The sequence below is a fragment of the Euleptes europaea genome, chromosome 7 (genome assembly GCF_029931775.1).
Source record: "Euleptes europaea isolate rEulEur1 chromosome 7, rEulEur1.hap1, whole genome shotgun sequence".
In the NCBI taxonomy this organism is placed as follows: domain Eukaryota; kingdom Metazoa; phylum Chordata; class Lepidosauria; order Squamata; family Sphaerodactylidae; genus Euleptes; species Euleptes europaea.
In genome coordinates this window covers 31,723,444-31,730,750 of record NC_079318.1, presented here as the reverse complement: position 1 = coordinate 31,730,750, position 7,307 = coordinate 31,723,444, and positions in this window count along the sequence as shown.

Below are 7,307 nucleotides of genomic sequence, written 5' to 3'. Positions count from 1 at the left end.
TGGTGGATGAGCATCATATAGGAGCCACTCTTTGCTCACAGGCTGCAGGGTTGCAGCCTAAACTGTGTGAACGCTTGCACTGCAGCAAGTCGCCATATAACCAGAACTGTCAGAACATCATTGCAGAACATGAGTTTATGCTGGAGAGGTTTGGGCACACAGATTAGTAAGTCAAGCGTAGGTTGAGTTTCCCTTATCCGGACATCCGATATCCGGACTCATCCGAAAACTGGACCTTTTGAGCCAGCATACAGGCATTACACACAGGCCCTCAGCAGTGCCATTAATGGTTTAATGTACACAAAATTATTAAAAAATATTAAAATTACATTCAGGCTATCTGTATGAAGTATATATAAAACATAAATGAATATCATGTTTAGACTTGGGTTCCATCCCCAAGGTAGCTCATTATGTATATGCAAAAATTCCAAGGTATTTCAAAATATGGAAAGATATGAAATATGGACCACTTCTGGTCCCAAGCAGTCCAGATAAGGAATATTCAACCTGTACTTAAAATCTGGGCGTTAAGCGTTGTCACAGCCTCTTCAGATACTGGTTTTTGTTGTCTATAAATTTGAAAACCTCAAACATATTTTAGCATCTTCTGTTGTAATATTGGGGTACTTTAGACTGTTAAAATACAAAAACATTTTCCTGGTTTCAAATAAAAAGTATCCATATTATACGAGTAAGAACTTTGAATTCCAGTTATACTTGCCCATTAGGATCAAGAATCTTCCCTGGAACAGTTTCTTACAAGTCTGTGTTCTGTGGACTTCTGTCCAAGCAAACGTACTTCTTAGATGACATATTTTGAAGTATTATTCAATGCTGGATATAATGGTAGCAGCCAACATTTAGCTAAATGGATGGCTATAGTTTCACATTTTGCTGAAAGATGCCTTCTATTGGGCCTGTATGTTTCTCACTAAATGCTCATTCCAAGAAAAGTCTTATGAGCAAGCTGAAAGACATTATTATCCAGCTGGTCTTTCACTAGAGTCACATCTGCCCTTTCTCTGATAGGTTGTTAATCAGCCCTGCCTTATTAGGGTACTTTCTGCTTCAGGGCATGAGCTCAGGCACCCTCTGTTGTGTTGCAAATGCTGAGCAGTGACTTTCAATGGCATCTCCATCACTTACTTATTTTGTTGCCAAGGGGACGGACGCTTCTCGTTGAAAGCTCTATGGGAATAGGTTTAACTGCTGGCCCTCCCCTTTCTGCTCTTGGTACACATGGACTGAACAGGGGCTTTAATGTGGGTCACAGATATCAGACTAGCCACACTGAAAATAAATGATGAAGCTTAATAAGAAAAAAAGGTCACACAGCATATGTAAACACTGACTGAGCAAGGATAAAAAGAAATGAGGAAAAATGTATCCTCTAAACCCTACCTCTGTCCCTATCCCTACAGATGGTAATCAAGAGATAGGGAATGGGATTCTTATAAGCAATTAAAAGTTATAAGGAATTAAAAATAATCCTTTACCTTGATTTCAGTATTTAGGGGTCATCCACTGGTATGTGTTCATGGCTACTCCTTGGAATTGCGATGGAGGGAGTCCTTGAGGAGGTTAAAATGGCCATAAGGGGTGCATCAATATGCTCAGAGATTTTATCTCCCCTTGCCCCCCCCTTTGCAAATCTTCCTGTCTGCAGGAAAGTGTGGGGTTTTGACTGCCTATTGTCCTTTCCCTGGCCACTGTCATCTACATTTCTGTAGCACTGATTGGCTCTGCACTTAGGAGCTTGAATCATCCCCATTTATCTTTCTCCCCCACCCATGTCAGCTAGCATAAGGCACTTTTATACACTCTGAGCCTATATAGAGTGCAAATCCTATTATTATTCCTTTGGGACTGCATACTTTGGCACTAACCCTGGGGTGTAAGGCATTTCACCACAAATATAAAGCCATGTTATTTAAGCTAGTCTTTGCAGGGAAGCAAAAAAAATATTTTTTCTAAGAATGCATCATGTTTGCCCTCCACTTATTTGGCCTTTCTGTTCACTTATTTTTTTCTTGATTGTGAATATAATATAATAATTGGTAGTCCAGTGTTTACATATGAAACTAGCATGATTTCTTTCAGAATAAGAAAGATATGCTATTAATTTATCATTTAATATTAACGCCACTCCTTTATATCCAAAACATCTTGGGTTCTGATTTGTTCCAATAAGAGAAAAAGTGAGAGTATTTCCACATAAAATCTTCTAGAGAGCAAACTTTCCCTCTCATTTTAGGCATTAGCATAGCATTCCATAGTTCCCCTTTCCATTCAGATACTGATAGAATTCGTATGTACTTCCAAAAGCGAGCATTACACTGGTTGAGGCAAACATCCTCACTAAAAACCTGCGTTCCTTTTTTATCCCAAGTTTAAATTCACAAAATTGCTAACGCGTCCATGAAAATTCAGTACCCTAAAGTTAGCTGAATAACAAATTACTCGTCTAATGTTTTCACAAGTCCATCAAACCTTTAAAAAAAAAGCATTCCCAGCATTCTCTCATACTTTCTGCACACATTAGTAGCATTTTATACTTTATCTTCTGTTGGGTGTACCATTTATAAACTTTCAAAAAAAATTCTCTAAGCCATAATTGAATAACTACGAATTTCACCTACCTTTTATCCTGATTTTTTTTGTCTCCCCTCCTAACATCTATCCTTATTCCCTCAGTCCTTAATTCACTAGAAACTGTGTTTCTTATTACTCCTTTGTCATCTTGCTAACTATTGTGCTTTAGACTGTTAGTGTTGTTTTTGCTGTTCTGAGGTGTGTGAGACCACTTCAGTGCTATTACTACCAAGAAATTTGCATACCACCCACATTTTGCTTGGAGGGGAGGTAAACTGATATGTATGTGAGTCCTAGGCCCTCCGTTATTGAATTAAATAATCTCCGCTTTGGTTGGGGGAATTAGCAGTGGACACGTAAGCTTCATGAGCATTTGGGTATCTTTTTAGCCAGCGTTTACGAAGAAGAGCCCCTTTTGGAAAACTCTTAATAAAGAAGCAGCTTTTGAATAAAATGGAGTTTTTATTGTAAAATTGTTTCAAGCGCACCCAACAGAAACACACCCGATTCACACAAGAGCTAAGAAAATAACAGGGAAGAGGGGAGGGACACAAGGGTGTTAGGGTAGAGGCAATATTTTCCAATCCAGGAGATGCAACGTCCGCATGAACGCTGTACTGTAGGGAGGGGGGAAGGAAGGGGCAAAGTGGGTGTATGTGCTAGGATCCAGGACATGCACACCCCACTATGAATGGCAAGGAGCCAATATTTATAGTAAAAATGAGCCCTTTAGCTGCATGGGGTAACTGACAAACGAAAGATTTGCCAGGGACAAAGATTCCAATTGCTCCTCCAAAGGTTATGATGGGTATGAGATCATGTCAGGATGTGGCGAAATGTCTGTGGTAACTTGATTAATGGCCAGTGATTGCTTCAGTACAGATTTTAAACTGTGTGGCAATGCCATATGAAATTATGAAGCTGCCTTATACTGCATCAGACCCTCAGTCCATCAAAGTCAGTATTGTCTACTCAGACCGGTAGCGGCTCTCCAGGGTCTCAGGCAGAGGTCTTTCACATCACCTACTTGCCTAGTCCCTTTAACTGGAGATGCCGGGGATTGAACCTGGGACCTTCCACATGCCAAGCAGATGCCCTACCACTGAGCCACAGATGTTTCTCAGGATGGGGCATGTGTCAGACAGGAGATGGTTGGCTTAATCTCCTCTGCATGTTAGATGAGGCTTGAGGGTATATCAGATATGCAAAAGACTGGTCAGACCTTTTTCTGACTAGTCCTGATTGCTGGTGGGACTAAAGGTGTTCACTATCAGTTCCAAGTGTCTGCTAGGAGTGCTTCATCTAGTATGCAAGGGAGGCTTTTCTTACGCCCTATTGTTCCTTACCCTTCCACACTCCAGGGCCTGGGGAAATGTAAAACAACCATTGCTGCCCGTCAGCACCAAAGTTTCACACAGGTCACAAAGATGGGTTCCAGGCATCCCCTGAAAGTATGGTTCACCTTTGTGAAGTTGTGCCCTGCTTTTCGTGTTAGCCTTGGTCCTATATGCCTCTATGGCATACCAGGTAGCTTAAGGCAGTTCGTGTGCCAACACCTCCAGTTTGACAGGGAGTTACAGCATCAGTAATGCACAAGCTCAAGGCACAGATTCTTAGATAGCCAGTCAATCAGAGAGTCTGGCCCATGTGGAAAGGCAAGGACAGAAACACCCATTGTATATGCAGTTGTGATTTATATTCTTTTAAGATCGTCTTTTATCACTCCTTTTATCACGATTATCATTTAATTTATCTGCTATCTGGTGTAGATAAGGGTGTTATTCTATCTGTAGTTTACTACTTAACAGCTGCCTTGAAGATACGCCGAAAGTTATAACCAAGTTACACCTAAATACTCATCTGCATACAGGTGCTCTTTTTGCACTGAAATTGGCATGTAAGAGCTGCAGTAAAATGGTTTGGTGGGAGCTAATATAGGGTAGCAGAGCTGTTCTAGGCTGTGAGCCATGATGGCTAAATGGAACCTCCATGTTTGAAGACAGATCAACTCTACCAGTGCTGGAGGGCAGTGAGAGGAGGCAGCCTTTGGCGTCTGTGCCCTATGTATAGTCTTTTCAAGGGCATCTGCCTGGCCACTTTTGTGAAACGAGATCTGACAAATTTCTGCAAACTTTTGAGTATTTCTCCATTTGGGCCACCATTTCCCAAACCAAATGCTTAAATATAAAAAGTTTGAATCAGAGTACTGGCCCCTAGATAACTGATAAAGCATTGTGTCTCTACTAGATGAACTGATTGTGAGAGCAGTGAATGGGAAGATTCATTCAAATGAATAAACCTACAAACCAATGGCAGATATAGGCGGAGTTGTGTTAATGGTATATAAAGTGATGCTTTAGGACAGAATCAATGTCTGGGTTTTGCTTCCTGCTCAGGTTTCAACAGAACCCCTTATATGGGGGGCGGGGGGACATCAGACATTTAATGCTTTTACCTCTGACATTAGGCTGTGGCCATATGACTAGGCAATTCTCCAGTTGTGCATTTCTTGCATAAATTTACACTGCTCACTTGTTTCAATGTGGGTCATAACTAATGTGAATTTAATGGTAGACAGACTGAGGTGTGGTTTAGATCCTACCTTAAGGCTGTGGATTAAACTAAATGGCCAGACCTCTCAAGGTTTTGGCAGGAAAGTACCATTGTCACTTTCACATAAGCGTTGGATGCTGTAGGCTGAGAAATGTATTTTATCAAGGAGTGTGCAGCAGGGGGAGCTGTTGATTTCCGTGCTTGAAAGGGGTGCTGTATTAACAATGGATCACAAAAACATTTCCCCTAACATTTTGATACTTGGGAAAAATAGTTACCCTGTCTATTTTGTAGTTTAGGCAGTGGCAGTCTATTGTTATCTTGACCTAGTCCCTAAACCATGCCTGGTAACAAGCGGCACAACATTCATCACCAAAAAAGACAATGGTGGGAGAACATTTCATTTGGAAGAAGAAGAGTTGGTTTTCATATGCCGACTTTCTCCACCACTTAAGGAAGAATCAAACCGGCTTATAATTTCCCTCCCCACAACAGACACCCTGTGAAGTAGGTGGGGCTGAGAGAGTGTGACTAGCCCAAGGTCGCCCAGCTGGCTTCATGTGTAGGAGTGGGGAAACAAATCCAGTTCACCAAATTAGCCTCCACCGCTCACGTGGAGGAGTGCGGAATCAAACCTGGTTCTCCAGATCAGAGTCCACCGCTCCAAACCACCACTCTTAACCACTGCACCATGCTGGCCAGGATGGTCTACTGCTGAACCTAAAAGTCACTATTTTCTTGCAACAGAACTTCAGTGGAGATTCCAGCATGACACTGCCAAATTCAAATTCCACAGGAAATCTGACATGGGGGGTTACCGCACTTGTATTCCCAGCGATGTATTAAGAGTTTGAAAACGTTATAACAAATACTGTTCGCACTTTGTTTGGCCCCTTTAGCTGTGAAGACGTCTTCCAACCATTTATAAGCCGTGGTATCCAAAAACCCTTTTAAAGCGATGTTTTTTTATAACATTTTCAAACTCTTAACACATCACTGGGAATACAAAGTGCAGTAACCCCCATACTCTCCCGGGGACTAGGATTCCTCAGCCTTTACAGATATTAAGCTGGCTGGCAAAACTAAGGAAATGGCATTATCACTCCAACACTGCAAATGTTTCATGGTTACATTTGAAAATCGTCTAACTTGTACTTCCTTCATTGCATAGCCCTTTGACCCAGCTGTTTAGAACTATTTTCTAAGGTCACACACGACTCCTTAAAATAGTTTTCTTTTGGAGGTTGTGCCCTAGGGTTGACAGCCTCCAGGTATTTGTATGAAACTATCCCCAAGGGGGAAAATGTACAGTAACGCAACCACTAACAATTATTATATAAGATTCCACAGTCAAACATACATATTAGCTTTTATGCATAAATTATTCAATCACATACAGCATGTAAATATAGTATAGTACACTTGACAATCAGTGCAGCCGCACGTCCTCCGAAGAGGGGAAAAGGCAATGCCCTAAAAAGTAAAGGAACGAGCACTAAGGTGTGGTTAATTCAAGGTCCTCTGTGGTTAAAGTTCCGTTCTTTAAAGGCGAAATGACGATGATTTATGCTCAAACTGTAACTGAATTCCACAATAATTCCACAATAAACTGTGATGTGACTCCCCATGAGTAGTCAATCTTGTGCTGGGAGGTTTTTCTTCCTTTCAAAAACGGCAGCGTGGATTCTCTGCGCCGTTTGAAATGAAGCACTTGACAGCTCTGAGCAGCTGAATGAGCTAGTTAATAGTACTGCATCTCTTACTGAAAAAATACGCTGGGCTGCAGAGACCAGTTGAAGTTATTGGTCAAGATGGAATGCAGCTTGCTAAAATGACAAGATACCGGTTTTATCTTGTTTCTATACAGATAGTGTAATACATATAATCCGACCACAATCTTGTAGTTCACAGAATGGACTCATATGTCCTTATTGTGCCCCTGATCTTACAGAACCCTACTAGTCCCCTTCAAAAAAAGAGGTGGAAGGCTTTGTCCCTTCCACTGTTTCCAGCATATTATAAGAGGATGCACTGTCACAGTAGAGGTATGTCACACTGAGACCATCCTTGGTAGTTTATTGAAAACAGCTCAATGTGGCAGTGTTGAAAAACACAAATTCCATGCTAGGAATTATTGGGAAGCTACCAGTATTGCTGAA